Source organism: Hemiscyllium ocellatum, chromosome 37, assembly GCF_020745735.1.
Source record: "Hemiscyllium ocellatum isolate sHemOce1 chromosome 37, sHemOce1.pat.X.cur, whole genome shotgun sequence".
NCBI classification, from domain to species: Eukaryota; Metazoa; Chordata; class Chondrichthyes; order Orectolobiformes; family Hemiscylliidae; genus Hemiscyllium; species Hemiscyllium ocellatum.
In genome coordinates, this window is record NC_083437.1 from 22,026,441 (window position 1) to 22,045,375 (window position 18,935).

Below are 18,935 nucleotides of genomic sequence, written 5' to 3' on the forward strand. Positions count from 1 at the left end.
GACTCTCACAGTGCCCTTAGGGAGGGAGTTCCAGGATTTTGATCCAGCGACAGTGAGGGAATGGCAAGATGTTCCCAAGTGAGGGTGGTGAGTACTTAGGAGAGCAACCTGCTAGAGTTGGTGTTCCCATGTGCCTGCTGCCCTTGTCTTTCAAGGTGGTAAAGGTTGTGGATTTGAAAGGTGCTGTTGAAGGACACTTGGTGAGTTGTTGCAGTACATTTTGTAGATGGTACACTGTTACTGAACATTGGTGTCGGAGGGAGTGAACTTTATGGATGTGGTGCCAATTAAGTGGGCTGCCTGTCCTGGTTGGTCTCAGGAATCCCATTCGGCCAACTCGCCAAACTGCATCCTACCCAGACCCATTCTCCTATCTTATCCCTGTAACCCTGCCTCTCCTATTGCTAATTCAACAGCCTACACATTCTTGTACACCATGAGAAGTTTAGCATGGCCAATCCACCCAACCTGCGCATCTTTGGACTGTGGGAGGAAACCAGAGCACACAGACATGGTAAAACGTACAAACTCCACACAGACTGTCACCTGAGGGTGGAATCAAACCCGTGTCCCTGGCACCGTGAGGCAGCAGCGCTAACCACTGAGTCACCGTGCCGCCCATTTCTTGATTATTGTTGGAGCTGCACCGGTCCAGGTAAGAGGGAAGTATGCCTTCACACTCCTGAATTGTGCCTTGTAGATGGTGGACAGGCATTGGGGAGTCAGGAGGTGAGTTACTTGTCAGAGGATGTCCAGCATCAGAATTAATTCTTGTCACTCTTTTTCAAAGTAGTGTCTAATGTGCAGAGTCGTGGTGACTCTGTATGGCACTACTAACTCTGCTGCTTAAGCAGGGCTTCATACTGTTTTAAATTTCACAAAGTGAGCGGTGTACATTGTAACAACAACAAGTTACCTTTATATTGTGCCTTAATTTAACATGATAGAACACTTAAGAAGCTCCATGGGAGTGATTATCAAACAAAATTTCACATTGATCCATCTTTGGATGGATTAGAACAGCTGGCCACAGGTTTAGCCAAAAAAGAAGGTTTTTTGGGAAGCTAGAGGCGTCAGAGAGGGGAAAAGAATTTGAGAGGAATTCCAGATCTTTGGAACATTTGGCAGCTGGAATGATAACCAGAGTAGTGATTGGTTTGGATTGTCATTGCTGGACTTCTCCGTCCAGTCCAGCTTTGGTGTTTGTGCTTGACAACCGCATTCTTGCTGCCACCAGATCTCCATCCACAACTGCAGACATCACACCATCACAGCAACTCACCTTCCAGTCCAACTCTGGGCCATGACGACCCAGGTATCCTAAATAAATCTAGTCCCATTTGCCAGCACTTGGCCCATATCCCACCAAACCCTTCCTATTCATTTATCCAATCCAGATGCTTTTTAAATGCTGTAATTGTACCAGCCTCCACCACTTCCACTGGCAGCTCATTCCATACACCCTCTGTGTGAAAAGAATTGCCCATACGTCCCTTTTAAATCTTTCCCCTCTCACCTTAAATGTAGGCCCTCTAGTTTTGGACTCAGCCACCCCAGGGAAAAGACCTTATCTATTCACTTTATCCATGCCCCCCATTATTTTACAAACCTCTTTCAGGGCACCCCTCAGCAACCGACACTCCAGGGAAAACAGCCCCAGCCTATTAAACCTCCCCCTATAGCTCAAACTCTCCAACTCTAGCAACATCCTTTTAAATCTTTTCTGAACCTTTTCAAATTTCACAGCATTCTTCCTTTAGCAGGGAGACTAGAATTGAACACAGTATTCCAAAAGTAGCATAAACAATGTCCTGTACAGTTGCAACATGACCTCCCAACTCCTGTACTCAATACTCTGACCAACAAAGGAAAGCCTACCAAATACCTTCTTCACTATCCTATCTACCTGTGACTCCACTATCAAGGAGACATGAACCTGCACTGCAAAACCATCTTGTTCAGGAAAACTCTACAAGACCTTACCATTAAGTGTATAAGTCCTGCTCTGATCTGATTAGCCTTTCCAAAATGCAGCATCTCATAGTTATCTAACTTAAACTCCATCTGCCACCCCTCAGCCCATTGGCCCATCAAATCAAGATCCTGTTGTAATCTGAGATAACCTTCTTCGTTGTCCACTCATCTCCAATTTTGGTGTCATCTGCAATCTTACTAACTATACCTCCTATGTTCACATCCAAATAATTTATATAAATGACCAAAAGCAGTGGACTCAGCACCATGCCTTGTGGTGCACAACTGGTCACAGGCCTCCAGTCTGAAATGCAACCCTCCTCGACCACCCTCTGTCTTCTACCGTCGAACCAGTTCTGTATCCAAATGGCTACTTCTCCCTATATTCCATGAGATCTGACCTTGCTACTCAGTCTACCATGAGGAACCTTGTCGAACTCCTTACTGAAATCCATATAGATCACGTCCACCGCTCTGCCCTTGTCAATCATTACTTCTTCAAAAAACTCAATCAGGCTAGTGAGTCATGATTTCTCATGCACAAAGCCATGTGCCATCCTTAATCAGTCCTTGCCTTTCCAAATACATATACATCCTGTCCTTCAGGATTCCCCCCCAACAACCCACTCACCAACAATGTCAGGTTCACCAGTCTATAGCTCCTTGGCTTTTCCTTACCACCTTTCTTAAAAAGTGGCACCACGTTAGCCAACTTCCAGTCTTCCGGCGCCCCACCTGTCACTATCGATGATCCAAATATCTCAGCAAGGGGCCCAGCAATCACTTCCCTAGCTTCCCACAGAACTCTAGGGTACACTTGATCAGGTCCTGAGGATTTATCCACCTTGATTCATTTTAAGATATCCAGCACCTCCTTCTCTGTAAGTGTCCTATTCAAGTGAAGATGCTGGGATGCTCAGTGACCACTGGTCATCTCCATATTCTTTGATTGCTTAAGGAACAGGATCTCGGTTGTTACAGCCTCAGTTGGCCCAACATCCAGCCAGCCCTGGAGATTTATCTACTTGTTAGACTGCCGGACCACCCTTTGTTAATGCTAATTTATTTAAGTGTATTGCAGACCTTCTCCCTGATCTCTATATCCACATTGTATCTCCACGAGAGAGCACAGAAGCAAAGTATTCATTTAGAGCCTGACTTCTATCCACTTTCTCCAAATAAAAATTACTACCCTGGTCCTTCATGGGCCTTCCTCTTTCCTTCTGAAATCGGGGGAGTGATCTGGATGTTTCCCCTTCTTTTGTCTGTTTCTTTTATTTTTGCTTCTGGTTTTAACTCTGTCTTTTGAATACCAAGATGGTGCTGAATAATGGTGCCTTTGGACACCTTTCACTGTATTCAAGTAAAGGTGACAATAAAATCCAAATCTAAGCCTAAGTCTAAAGCTGAATCTAAATCTACGCCTAAACATTCTGGGGGGAAGTCCCAGATTCGTACCAGCATTCTGGAGAAAAGGAGAGCCCTGAAGAGCAGGAACGTTAACTGTGTTTCTCTCTCTTCACAGCTGCTACCACACCTGCTGAGTTTCTCCAGGGTAAACTGCTCCTCTGAATCCATCATATCAAGTACTTTTTAAGCACTTATCAAGCAGCTCCTACATCAAGGTTCTACACTCAAGGGAATTCAAGTCATATTGAGGCGACTTGTCCTTATAATTCAATCCCCACAACCCAGCCCCCAACTCCAATCATTCAATTGATTAGATTAGATTAGATTACTTACAATGTGGAAACAGGCCCTTCGGCCCAACAAGTCCACGCCGAAGCGCAACCCACCCATACCCCTACATTTACCCCCTACCTAACACTACGGGCAATTTAGCATGGCCAATTCACCTGACCTGCACATCTTTGGACTGTGGGAGGAAACCGGAGCACCCGGAGGAAACCCACGCAGACACGAGGAGAACGTGCAAACTCCACACAGTCAGTCACCTGAGGCGGGAATTGAACCCGGGTCTCAGGCGCTGTGAGGCAGCAGTGCTAACCACCGTGCTGCGGATTCTATAAAATAACCCACCCAGCATTTCGAATATCTAACAGAGACAGCAGAGCACATAACTTAGTCAGCATTGACAGGGGACATGATACAGGGCAGTAACAATGTCATATAGAATTAGCATGTTTCATTGGTAACACTCCACCATCTCTGTTTAAGTAACAGGTCAAGCTGCGGTGTCTTAATCATGTAATCCTGGCTGACAGTTCACTGTAGTAGGAGCCCAGTTCTATGTGACAGCACTGATTATATTCTGAAAGTAGTCTCATGGCCCTGACATGCTTCCAGTCTGGGAATTGCACTCCGCTAAAAGTAAGCTATTTTCTTTCCTTGTAGAAGATGCCAAACGAGCTTCAATCTGTGAGTAAGATCGCGATTGCTCTCTACGCCAGCTGTAAATGGCATCAGTGCTGCTGCAGGTTCACATCAGCAGGGGTGAAGTGATGTGGAAAGTGGAAGGCACATGGTATATTAATGTTACACCACTTCACTCTGAAGTCGGGGCTTCCACCAGGAATATGTTGTCCCAAGACACCGAAAGTGTTTGAAGTTGTTTGCCCTGGCCCCACCTTTATAATGAGAGGAATGTCAAATCCCCCAACAGGCTTGAACATTCTGAAAGCTGACAGCAGTAAAGGGATGTGAAACGTTTCTAGTGCGTTGCCAGGTATTGAGTCAAACAAACAGCAGCTACTATCACTTTCAGTGAAATACCTGAAGGCTGAGGGCATCGCTTACTCAGTGCGTCCTGATTACAAGTTCAAAGCTGAAGGGAGTGGTAGTTAATGAATGATTTCATCCAGATATAATGAACTGGCACTGGGAACATTTCAAGCTACTTATCCTCTGTGAGATCATCTTTCCAGTGAAGGTTTGGCGGGAGGGGCAATGTCACCTTTATGGTCAGCCTCTTCCAGGAATGTGTTCTACTGCGGTAACATAAGACCAGGGGAAATAGGAGCAGGGTTTGGCCACTGAACCCATCAGACCTTCTCCGCCATTCAACCAGATCACTCATGATCTTCCACCTCAGCCTCGTTTTTCTGCACTCACCCCATATCCCTTGAGTCTTTACTGTGTAACAAATCATACAGTATACAGACTAGTGGAGGAATGAGGGTGACGCATGGTAAGGATCTGCTGGTAGCAGCCCAAAGGCCAGCTGAATTCCACAACCGGTTTCAATTTTGCAGTGATACAGGCCATGGTTCAGGTGTGGAGTTACCAAGTGACTTTCTGGCAGCTCAGATGGAGCAGACATCCAGGTGGCAACGTAACATCACGTTTCCTGTACACCACTTAGAACGCCTCAAAGGAGATCTTTAAAATTATAAAGGAGTTTGATAGTTTAGGCACGGGAGAGAATCCAAAACTAGGGGTCAGAAATATAAAATAATCGCAAAACTGCCCAATGAAGAATTCAAAAGAAAATATTTTACCCGGAGAGTAAGGATGTGGAAATTATGACAGTGGGCAGTAGTTAAGAAGAAGTGAGATACCTGAGGGAGAAAGGAATAGAAGGATGTTCTGAAAAACCAAAATGAGGTACAATGAGAGGACGTCCTGTGCAATACATAGACCAGCACTGAGCAGCTGGACTGAATAGCCTATTTGTGTGTTGTGAATTTGATGACATTCTATCCAATGAGAAGTTCCTCACTAGAGGATCCTCATCGCTCCATGCTATTTAAAATGCAAGCAGTAATTTATCTTTTAGATTCATTCATGGGATGTTAGCATTGCTGGTTGGGCCAGCATTTAATGTCCATTCCTAATTGCCCAGAGAACAACTCAGAGTCAGGTTCATTGCTGTGAGTCTGGAGTCACATGTTGGCCAGACCAGGTAAGGATGGCAGATTTCCTTCCCGAAGGGCATCAATGATCCCAATGGGTTTTTACAACAAGTGATTGCAGTTGCATGGTTGCCATTCCAGATTTTATTTTCAAACTGAATTCATCTGCCATGGTGGGATTTGAACCCGTGTCCCCAGAACATTAACCGTTCTTAATTACTAGTTCCACTGGCATTGACACTATGCCTCCGCCTCTCCCATTCATGATGAAGGGTTTTTGCCCGAAATGTCAATTTTCCTGCTCCTCGGATGCTGCCTGACCTGCTGTGCTTTTCCAGCACCACTCTAATCTAAACTCTGGTTTCGAGCATCTACTGTCCTCACTTTAGCCTAGTTGATTTTAACCTTACTGCAAATCATCTTGCAAGGATGCCTACCTTGAAGATTTGGAGATGCCGGTGTTGGATTGGGGTGTACAAAATTAAAAATCACACAACTGAAAATGTGTTGCTGGAAAAAAGAATCGACGTTTTGGGCATGAGCCCTTCATCAGGCTCATGCACGAAACATTGATTCTCCTGGTCTTTGGATGCTGCCTGACCTGCTGCGCTTTTCCAGCGACATATTTTCAGCTCTGATCTCCAGCATCTGCAGTCCTCACTTTCTCCCTTAAAAATCACACAACACCAGGTTATAGTCCAACAGCTTTAATTGGAAGCACACCAGCTTTCGGATAGGTGATAATCTGTCACCTGATGAAGGAGCGGCGCTCCGAAAGCTGGTGTGCTTCCAATTGAACCTGTTGGACTATAACCTGGTGTTGTGTGATTTTTACCTTGAAGATGTTCTCCTCCTCTCTCCACATTCCGGTTGAGGGGTTTTTGCCAGAAAGGTTGATTTTCCTGCTCCTCGGATGCTGCCTGACCAGTTGTGCTTTTCCAGCACCGCTCTAATCTAAACTCTCCCATTCAAAGCCTAGGCATTGGCCAAACGGAATGGCAGAGACCTTGCTATAAGTATCCCTCCACTATATTTCCTGTATCAACAGAATAATGATATTCTGAATATCAGTCCAAGAAGGATGTTTGAGTACTGCAATCAGAAGAGTAACTTTATCTTCAGATTGTTTTCTGCGGTCTGAAGTTGAAAATTAAACATGATCCCGAATCAATACCAGCTACATCTGGTAGAGCTGGAATCTGTGGGGCCCTGCAATGCTGTGTATTGCTATCACTCGAATTGCAAGATCAGCTCTTTAAAGGCAGCCCTCCAACCACTACAGCAGTCATCGCACACCCAGGGTCTAGGGAGACGGGTCAAGGTGGTTGTCCATTTGTAAGAAACAGCTTAGGAGATCGAGTGGCAGGATGCCCTCTAAGGTGGGGGTTTTACTTGTCTAAGTCATTTATAAAAATGTCCCATCACCAGAGGTTACAAGCAAATCAATAGGTAACGTGGCTGGCAGTGAGAAAGCTCCTTCCTACATTCCTGGAGTCTCAGCCACACTACATGTTATCCTTGATGTGGCTGCAATGGAGCAAAAACGTATCCATTTCCTTCTGGAATGTGTCGCAAAGAGGTTCTGGAGAGAGATGCCATGGTTTTTGTCAAGGTTCGTCCCAAGTAGCTCCATTTTGCAGGAATTGGTGCTCTGTGAGCTAGTCCCAGGAGTACACATTGTAATTAGCATCAGTTGTGGCTGGAGGACCAACTATTGGATGAAAGATGCTCTTTGGTCTGCCTGAAAGGCAATGGTCTTCCATTGGAAAGAGTCACCCTCAGCTCGTGTGTTGTACGCTGCCACATTCCAAAGCCCTGGACAACAGGCTGAGGGATATGCCACGTGCTAAGGGGAGCACTCCACTTTGGAGCAGCTGTCACAGAGGAACAATGGGAAATGATTGCTGCCTAAAGCCTTTCACCCACAATAAACCAAGAGAAACCCACAGGCTATGTGCCTGGTAAAGAATGCACATTGTAAAGATCAAGACAGTTGGAAGTCTATTGAGGCATATTCGAATAGAACATGGTGTATAGAGCAATGCTTATTGCTATTGTGTTTTTGGTCATTTTCAATCTGAAATGTTTTATCCTCATGTATGGAATATGTATTCTAAATTTTAAATTTATTGCAACCACATTAAATGAAACATGCTGTATGGAGAAAAATTGAACTTTATTGCAAATTCTGTAAAATTCAAACTGAAATGTTGTGTAATTTAGTTTACAGATTTTGCAAATAAAACGTATTTTGGAAAAGAAAGGGCCATTCTCCAGCTGAACCAGCCTCAAGGGAATCAGCTAAATAAGTTAGATTCAGATTGAGGTTTTAATGTCATGTGTGCTCAAGTACAGGGTACAAGAGTATAATGAAAATTGTGCAATGTCACCACACACAGCACCATCTTAGGTATAAAGCACAACTGAATGCTATCTCATCAGCTAGGCTCTTAATTTAGGAACATTTATATGTATCTTGCTTTTTATATGCGTATTATATGCTTTTTTAAAATTAATCTCTTGGTTCTTTATGCTGAATTATAAAATCCTCCCAATCTTCATGCTTACTACTTTTTTTTGTCAATTTTATAAACTTCCTTCTTTGATCTAATGTGATTTTAACTTCCCTCGTGCGCCACAGCTCTCCTGCTTTTCCTGTTGAGCATTTTTGCCTTAAGGGAAGGTATGTTTTTGAAAATGAAGTATTAATTCTATAAATATTAGCCATTGTCTATCTCCTGTCAAACCTTTCAGTAAGAACATAAGAACTAAGAGCTGGGAAAGACAATCCAGGTCCTCAAGCTTACTGCGCTACCTAACATGGTCACGGCTGATCTCATCTCAGCCTCCATTCCACTTTCCGTCTGTATTGTTAGGGTAAAAGTACTTAGCAGGTTCTTTAAGGTCTGATCAAAGTTAATGCAAGAAGACACGTGCACTTTAATATGAAGTAAATTTATTAGTATAATCCACTTAACATGTACTAATGCAAACTAATGAGTGAATCTATTAGCTTTGTTATGGACCAGACCAGACCTCCTCAAAATACTATAAGAAGATTGCTAGATCCTAACTTTATTTTAAAGGCAAATGTAACACGTTGTGTTCCAGATGCAATGTGACTGGTCAAACTACTCGATGTTAAGCAAAACACAATTTATTCAAACACTATAGTTAAAATACATCAAAGTAAGAAGATCTTAGAATAACTCAGCTACACTGGAAAACTTATCAGAATAATAATACAGTAACAATTATTAATTAACTAATTCCAATATAGTAACATTCCATAAACACACCCCTTGGCAAAAAGGCAAATTCAGGCAAAAGATTTATCTCACAAGTAACCCAGCAGCAAAGAGAAATCCCAGCCGCTAAATCTAACTGAGAGAGGGAAAATACCTCCCACTTCTTCAAGCTGACAACAGCAACTGCTTAAAGCTAAACCTAAAAACTAAAAAAACTAATAATCCTGCGAGAACACCCATCCAGGCTGCTTCTATTGTTCCAATGTCTAAAAAAAACCACAAGGCCTCACAAGCTGTTTACCCTGGTGGCTCTGGTAGACTGCTCTCTACCTCTGCCTGAAAACCTCTTCAAAGAAAGGACAAAATAACCTATTAGAGCCACAACATTGTCACAGCCTAAACTACATAATGCACAATCCTATAGGAACAAATGAGACTCACACTGCCTTCTGTCTGTCGGGAACTCTAGCCGACTCCTAGCTCGAGCTCAGATTCTAAGGCACAGCTCTTGCAAACCCCAGCCCAATGGTGAAAAGGCCAATGCATGGGGCAAAGTCCCTGTTATTAGTGCTACTCTAAAACTATGACAATGTGCTGAACTCTCTCTCAACTATACTGTTGCTGCCAAGGTGGACTGTAGCCTCTGGTTTCTCACCCTCCCCCAGAACAATGTCCTGAAGCCACTCTGTGACATCCTTGACCTAGCACCAGAGAGGCAGCATACCATCCCAGAGTCACATCTGTGGCCACAGTTGAGAAAGAGATTGTTAGTTGTATGCAGGAAGGCTGCAAGGTAACGTAAGCTCAATGTTAATGGTGCATTTCACTTCAGCCAGCTTGGTGGACCATCAGGAAGGACAGCATTCTTACAATTGTGTGGGCACGCCTATATTTCATTCAACTCTTTGTATAGGTATGAGATCAATGTGTGCCTGGCAAATGACAAACATCAAGCACATTGCCGACATCAGTTGTATGTTTGCAAGATGGATTATTGGATGATAATTGGCTGGCATATATATTTGATTCTCTGACATTGTTTATTCCAACATCTGTCTCTTTCTGATCTGTTTAAAGCAGAAGCCTCACATTACAATGGCAGCCAGTGCATAGTTATAAGTGTCTCACCTCTTCCTAGCCCTTTGACATCTGACAAGAAGGATTTTGGTACAATAAAATAAAACAAAGAGTGGTGGATGCTGATGCTCTGAAACAAGAACAGGAATTGCTGGAGAAACTCAGCAAGTCTAAAGCAATGTTAGTTTTTCAGGTCCAGGGACCTTTCATCAGGAACTGGGCTTGGGCTGAGAAGGGTGTGGTGTGGGATTGTCCCCAACTTGTGGATTTTCTCTCTAATGGTCATCTTTGCCGTTCGTTCATATAAACTCATATTAGCTCAGAAATTAGAATCCCTACAGTGACCCTCTGAAGAGTATCTTATCCAGACCCATTCCCCTAACTACATATCCCTGAACATTATGGGCAATTTAGCACGGCCAATTCACCTAACCTGCACATCTTTGGATCGTGGGAGGAAACTGGAGCACTTGGGGGAAACCCTCACAAACACAGGGAGAGCGTACAAACTCCACACAGACAGTCACCCAAGGCTGGAATTGAACCCAGGACTCTAGAGCTGTGAGGCAGCAGTGCTAACTACTGAACCACCATGCCATCCCATGGCATTACTAGCAATATTTGCCAGTGGAATATTTTGACTGATTAAGCTGTTTCAAGAGTTGCTTGACTGTCAGTATTTCAAAACATTCTCTGCTGCAGTATCTAAGATGAGCTCAAAGTTCCAAGTGTATTGACCCCAAGCATTCCTTTATGTTCACTGTCCCTATTCTCAATTCGGTTCCTGTGGTGACAGGATTGATTTTACAGTCATGGAGTGAAAGCAATTAGTGCTTGGGAAAGGGATAACATTGGCATGATGGATCTGTAAAACCATATCAGTGCCATTCAATAGTGTCTGGCATCCTGGACAAGCGTTGAAAGTACAGTGTTCCATCATGTATTGTCAGCTTTGTAATGTGAAATCACTGGTCCAGACAAGTAGGATATCTGTTAGCAATATAATAGAACTGCAGATTGAGTAATGTGTCACATGTTCTCTGATACCACTCAGAAGAATGTAATTCCTTTAAAATGTCAAGGAAGCCATCATTAGCAGATATTAAATTAAAAGCCCTCCTCCGGAAAGTGGTTTCCAAGTATGTTACCACGATGTCTTTGGCTCCCACCAACGCAGATGCCCCTGGACAAAACTGGGTTGGACTAACTTAGCCTTTAGACAAGGAACTGTCATGAGGACAGTTCCTTTTTGAATTATTAAAGGACTATAACATCTGTCTTGCATGATCCTCCTCCTTCTGCTTTGTGTCTGGACAGGACGTGGATGGCTTTAATTGGATGTAATTGGGTTTAATGGATATAATTTAACTTGAGTCCACAACTACTGCTTTGTTGACTAACAATCCCTGAAACAGAAAGGATGCTACTTCAGGAAAGTCTGAAATTAATCCACACCTCTGTTTTAAACAGCCAACTCTTGATTTTGAAACAGTGGCCCCATTTTTAGACTCCCCCACAAGGGGAAACATTCCTTACACATCTCCCCTGACAAGACTTCTCATAATCTTACATGTGCCAATCAAGTCATTTCTCATTCTTCCCAACTTCTCCTGATAAAGGGAACACATCCCACCTTCTCCAGCTGCTACAATTCCAGGTATTATTCTGGTAAACTGTCTGTGAATTACTTCCAGGACATAGGAACATAAAGAACCGGGAGCAGGAGTAGGCCATTTGGCCCATCGAACCTGCTTCACCATTCAATAAGATCATGGCTGATCTTTTCATGGATTCAGCTCCACTTACCCGCCCACTCACTCAATCTCTTTACTGTTCAAAAAACTACCTTTGCCTTAAAAACATTCAACAACAGGATATTTACATCCTTCCTTAAATAAGATGACCAATATTATACACAGTACCCAAATGTGAATTCACCAGTGCCCTGTATAGCTGAAGCATAAATCCCTATTTTTGTAGTCATTTCTCTTGTGATAGGTAGCAGCATTGTATTACTTTTCCTGATTACATGTTGTACCTGCATTCTAACCTTCGCGTTTCATGCAGTCAATGTGCCCCTATGGTACAGTATTATACTGGGCCACTGGTACCTTGGTGAATCTTTAGGAGTCAAACTGTGGTTTTCACGTGTATTGCCCGGAGAGATCAGCCAATTTACATTGCTGGAGAATCAGAATCGAAAAGGGTGGCACTGGAAAAGCACAGCAGGTCAGGCAGCATCTGTGGAGCAGGAGAGTCAATGTTTTAGGCATCAGTCCTTCATTACTGATGGAGGCAGATAGAATTACAACATTTAAAAGGCATCCAGATGGGTATATGAATAGGAAGGATTTAAAGGGATATGGGCTGGCAAAGGGGACTAGATTAATTTAGGATACTTGGTCAGCATGGATGAGTTGGACTGAAGGATCTGTTTCCATTCCTGATAAAGGGCTGATGCCTGAAATGTTGACTCTCCTGCTCCTCAGATGCTGCCTGACCAGCTGTGCTTTTCCAGCACCACTGTTTTCAACAATTTACACCTTGATCAACGAATTGCTTTTCATGGTTTATATAAATGATTTGGATGTGAATATAGGAGGTATGGATAGTAAGTTTGCAGATGACACAAAATTGGAGGTTTGGTTGACAGCGAAGAAGGTTACCTCACACTACAGCAGAATCTTGATCAGATGGGCCAATGGGCTGAGGTGTGGCAGTTGCAGTTTAATTTAGATAAATGTGAGGCGCTGCATTTTGGAAAGGCAAATCAGGACTGGAATTATACACTTAATGGTAAGGTCCTGGGGAGTGTTGCTAAATAAAGACATCTTGGAGTACAGGTTCATAGTTCCTTGAAAGTGGATTCTTAGGTAGACAAGACAGTGAAGGTGTTTGGTATGCTTGTCTTTATTAGACAGTGCCTTGAGTATAGGAGCTAGAGGTCATGTTGCAGCTGTACAGGACATTGTTTAGGCCACTTTTAGAATACTGCATTTAGTTCTGATTTCTCTGCTATTGGAAGGATATTGCAAAACTTGAAAAGGTTCAGAAAAGATCTCCAAGGATATTGCCAGGATTGGAGGATTTGACCTGTAGGGAGAGATTGATTAGCCTGGGATTATTTTCCCTGGAGCATCGGAGTCTGAACAGTAACCTTATAGCGATTTATAAATTAATGGGGGACATGAATACACAAGGTATTTTCCCCAGGATGGGGGAGTCCAGAAGTAGAGGGCATAGGTTTAAGGTGAGAGAGGAAAGATATAACAGGGACCTAAGGGGCAACATTTTCACAAAGAGGGGGGTGCATGTATGGAATGAGCTGCCACAGGAAGTGGTGGAGGATGGTACAATTACAGCATTTAAAAGGCATCTAGATGGGTAAATGAATAGGAAGGGTTTAGAGGAATATGGGCCAAGTGCTGGCAAATTGGACTAGATTAGGTTGGAATATCTAGTCAGCATGGATGAGTTGGACCGAGAGGTCTGTTTCCGTGCTGTATATCTCTATGACTCTCTCACTCCAGGGTCAGCATGGACGGGTTGGGTGTTTCCATGCTGTACAGCTCTATGACTCTGACTCGATAACTAATAAACAGGAAACAAACAAAACTCAGAGTTGAGCTTGGAGACCTATTTGTGTGCTGAGGAATGGTGGACGATAAGCAAAGATCCAATATAAAAAAATGAATTGGTGTGACACTTAACCAGCTCTGTGGAGATTCTATAGTGGAGAAAAACATTGGAAATGATGAAATCTCTATAGACAGAGCACAGCTGGATGTAGTAAAACTGTTATAATCCTAAAGCGTAGTGAGCTGTAGATTTTGTTGTTTGCGTGATTACCTGTTTATATTGATGATGAAGGAGTGATAATGAAGGGCTGACGAAATGCAATTAACAAACTACTACTTCTGTCAGTGGGAATTTGTTTTATTGGTTTGACACTCACTTGCTTATTGATACTTTGACAGCTCTGCAATGCACTCCTGACAAGGTGCTGATAAAAGGAACCTTCTGCTGCAAGTAACTGTTGTCACATTGTCTGCCTTTGTTCCCAGGTACTTTGAATCATGTGGCTGCATTGTGTTTACTGGTTATAATATTAAAAATCTCTCAAAAAGCAGTTTACCTAGAAGCTTGTTGGCAATAGTATGTTATTTGCTTGTCATTACCCTCTGGTAGAACTGATATAATGAGGTTGTTAATGTGGGCTGTCATCAGCAGATCAAGACTTCTAAGGGATGATGTTTGGAGACACCTGGAATCCTCATTTTCATTGTACAGAATTAATCCCTTTGGAACTGGAATTAAAAATTTTCATTTCAAATTGTCAATGTGAACATCTGCACCGCACTTAATAATGTCATAGAGATGTATAGCAAGGAAACAAACCGTTCAGTCCAACTCGTTCATGCCAACCAGATATCCTAAATTTGCCAGTATTTAGTCCATATCCCTCTAAACCCTTCCTATTTATGTACCCACCCAGCTGCCTTACTAGACCATCTGGGATCTCAGAAATTTCAGGTCTATTACAGATATTCTCTTAAGTTAAGCAGCATTAATCACATCTATAAATGATCCCCACATTTTATAGCAAAGAGGATTCCTGTATTGCCCATTATTTAACTTGGGATATCATCTCAATATCTCTTCGTAATCTGTGCTGGAGATTGCATCCTTTGCATATGTGCCCTCGTATGCGCTACTGTATTTGCTGCTCAGTTGGTTGGATTGTTGGTTTACAGAAGTGTGATGCCAACAGCCTGGGTTCAATTCCCATAACCGGGTTTGAGGTTACCATGAAGAATTCTCCTTCTCAACCTCTTCCCTTGCCTGAGGTCTGATGGCTCTCAGCTTAAATCACCACCAGTCACTTCTCTCTAATAAGAGAGTAGCCTCCACGGTCTGGGAAGATGATGGCAACACAACACAACATTGATAGCACATTTCGTACAAATTGCAATTGATTTTACACAAAAGGCTGGTCCAATCTCTCTGCAGGTAACTTGCATGGACATTTCAAGCCTCTATCTCAGTACACAACACCCAAATGACTTGACCAAATGTGACCTCTATGGCCTTGTTTCCTGTCACACAGGAATTTGTGGCTTGATTCATGATCCTTGTGTAGACAAGGACATGGTCAGAAAGTTGGCAAGTGATTCCTCTTCCACATCATAAATCACAAGAAATTATCCACTTATGTTACCAAAATCAACGTGGCTATTGTGACTCATCTAAGATTAGCCAATTATTTTACTGACTCAGGTTGAGAACGAGGTCTTCAGACTATCACCTCACCTCTTAAAGGACTCATCACCACCCTTTGTCCCTGCTCCCAAATTTCTGGGAGAGGTAGGGAGAGGAACAAGGTCAGATTGAGTAGGTGCGGAGGAAGAAGTGGAATAGGTGGGTACGATAAAACACTTAAAAGGCATCTGGATGGGTATATAAATGGGAAGGGTTTTGAGGGATATGAACCAAATGTTGGAAAATAGGACTGGGTGAGTTTAGGATGTCTGATCTACATGGATGAGTTAGACCAAAGGATCTGTTTCAATGCTGTACACCTCTTTGAGAGAGGACAACAATGATGGGGTAGTAATGGGGGTCATGAGGCCAGGGCCAGTCTCCCTTTCAGTGGAAGATTTGGCTACATCTCAATGAAATCTCCATTGGAGGACTGTGTGTGTGTGTGTGTGTGTGTGTGTGTGTGTACGTACACATGGAGTGGGCAGGTTGATTGAGGAAATCAGTTTTAGCTCCCATTTTACAATGCTGCTGGCTGGGAGATTGGATGGAGGGATAGCAGATTTATTACGTAGACGGAAACAGAAAAATCATAATTTGTGTGGGAACCTTCAATGGAGCTTACAGAAAGCATGGTGTGCAGTGTGACTGAACTAAGGGGGATGTAAAATTTCTATTTTTTAAATGGTGGCTTGAGAGGCAATTAAAGTCAGTTACATGTCTGTGGCATGTTAAGCTTCCCACAGCGATTGCATGTTTATAATCCTGTTGCACATTAAATTTTGTATTAATGACTCTACATAAAAAGAAGTCCGATCTTCAAATCAAAATCAGCGGAACAGAGGATCTAGTTGAACCCGGTTTACATTTGGTTAAAAGGGACAGTCGACAGTTTTCTCTGAGCAGCTGTGATTGAGGTCAGGGGTTTTTCTTATTAAAGTCCATATGACAAGTGAGAGCTGCAGCCTGTGTGGGAGCTAGGGATCAGGAAGGGGGAAGGCAGGAGGGTTCGGAGTGGGGTCAGGGGTACAGAGGAGTAGGCAAGGGAGCCAAGGAAGGCAGAAGTTGGGGTCAACAGTATAGGTCACTGAAGTGGGAAGGTCTGGGTCCTTGGCTGCAGCTGGGGACTGTCAGTCAAAATGTAGAGAGAAGGCAGCCCAGAGAACAGGGTCATTTCTGCCCACATGTGGGTCTGTTGACTGGATATTGGCTGATAGAGAGGACACGTACACGATTTCACTTGATGGGAGGCAGGAGAAAGTGAGGACTGCAGATGCTGGAGATCAAGAGCTGAAAATGTGTTGCTGGAAAAGCGCAGCAGGTCAAGCAGCATCCAAGGAGCAGGAGAATCGACGTTTCGGCCATGAGCCTTTCTTCAGGAATGAGGAAAGTGTGCCAGGCAGGCTAAGATACCTTTTATCTTGGCCTGCTTGGCACACTTTCCTCATTCCTGAAGAAGGGCTCATGCCCGAAACGTCGATTCTCCTGCTCCTTGATCTGCTGCGCTTTGATGGGAGGCAGGTCCACTTTGAAGTTGGGATAATTGAATAGCATGGTCCAAAGTATCCAACAATCATCTTAACGATGATGCAAGGCAGGGATAGGATCAAAGGGGGAATGGCAATGGGTGGACACTCAATGGAGGGATATGGAATTTTCATTTATACAACAACAGGGTCCTGAGATTGATGGTCGACAGAAGAAAGACAATGGGGGAAGATGTGAAGCTCATAAGAGGGACGAAGAGGGAATTAAATTGGAACACAGTTGCTACAAACCATTTCTGCAATGTCCCTAGCTACATATGCAATGCCAGATTTGGAGGTCAAACTGGAAGGAGCCCAGTGGGCAGTAGTTGATGTTTTGATTGGGGTCAATGGAAGGAATTATAAAGGCTCCCTTCTCACCACTTCTTGGGAGGTAAGGGGAGAGGGGGTGGAATTCATGGGCTCATTCTCATCACACAGCTTTCGGTTTGTTGCCATAAGAACCTACAGGGTCACACTGTTAGCAACTGAGTAAGAGACTAGTCCACAGAACCCCTTAGAGAAGATAATCAGAGAGCAAGCAAAGCCAGTTTATCCAGATTCACCTATAAATACCCAATTGCCAACTAGTTTTGCCAATAGCTTGCTGATGAAGGGCTTTTGCCCAAAACATCGATTTTCCTGCTCCTCGTATCCTGCCTGACCTGCTGTGCTTTTCCAGCACCACTCTAATCTTTGCCAATAGAAGTATCTCCCACCACAGAAACATTTAAATTTTAAATTGTAATCATGGGACAAATGTTACAAAATGGCACAGAATTCTGGTTCTGCTGTTGGAAATAACACACCGCTGTACATCCCCCATGTTGGCTCTTGAGAGTATTTCAGCTGGAATTTTCTGAAGCACAAATGAGGGGAGCATTAATATGGACTTAATGTTGCAACCTCCATCTCACTACAGCCAGCTGATTAGATCTTCAAGCTTCCCAAGCCATGACTGGCCTGAAGGTGGAGGCTCAAACCAGAGATATTTAGATCAAATTGTCGGCTCCTTGCGCTGTGTATTATTCTACACCGGGTTGACTCGGAACTCAAATCATTTTTCTGGATAACCATAAAAGGCAGCCACTTGGACAAAGGCTTTTTAGCCAGAGCTCGCACTTACTGAATGCACACAATTGCTTGCTCTTTTAGAATTAGTTAACTGAAATTTTAGCCTTGCAGAAAGAAATTGGCAATTAAATATATTCAACTATACTGGCTAGAATCCAGCTACATGAATCACAAACCAGAATGGACAGGCTGTGAAAGGGACCAAGTCATGAGATAGGGTGAAGTTGCTCATGTCCTTTCATTATTGAACAGTTTCGTTGATAAATGGGTAACTTAATATTCGTGTGCAATTACTGGAGGTTCCGAACCTAGTTACTAATACATCAGTGCTCTCTACTAAACACAGAGCATGGTAGTTGTGTTGTTTTCCTCCAAATACAAAGCTCCATGACTCCAGTCCACTTGGCTCAGAGTATCTGCATCTCATTAAAATGGAAGATCTACCTTAACGCAATTAACTCTTCTCCAGAACTCTTGCCCCAACGGTATCTCAGATTATTTATTTCACATGCCTTCTCCCATTAATCCCACAGACAACCAATTGGGTTGAATGTCCTCCACTTGTGCTCAAGGCCTAGACACTCAGACAAACACTGAAGGATGCTAATAAAGGCTTACCAGTATAGATGGGTTTTTGACTGCAGACTATAGGCTTACTAATTGGGAAGTCCTAGCAACTAGCCACAAGGCCAGCTCTCCAGGCACAGCAACAGCACGATCACAGAAACGTCATACCCCAGTTAAAAAAAAGGTGCAGTCTGACCAGTGGGTCATTATAAATTTCATTCAAACAACAACCCCTAGATGTCCAGAACACTTGTTCACAGAATTTTCCAATTGGTTATTCACTTTCAGCAGAATGGGACAATCCAAGTGGGAACATTATCATGCGGCAGCTCAAAATAAGATTGGATAGTGGAACATCTGGAGCTTTGCAATACTTAGTGCAAACGCATCTATAATAT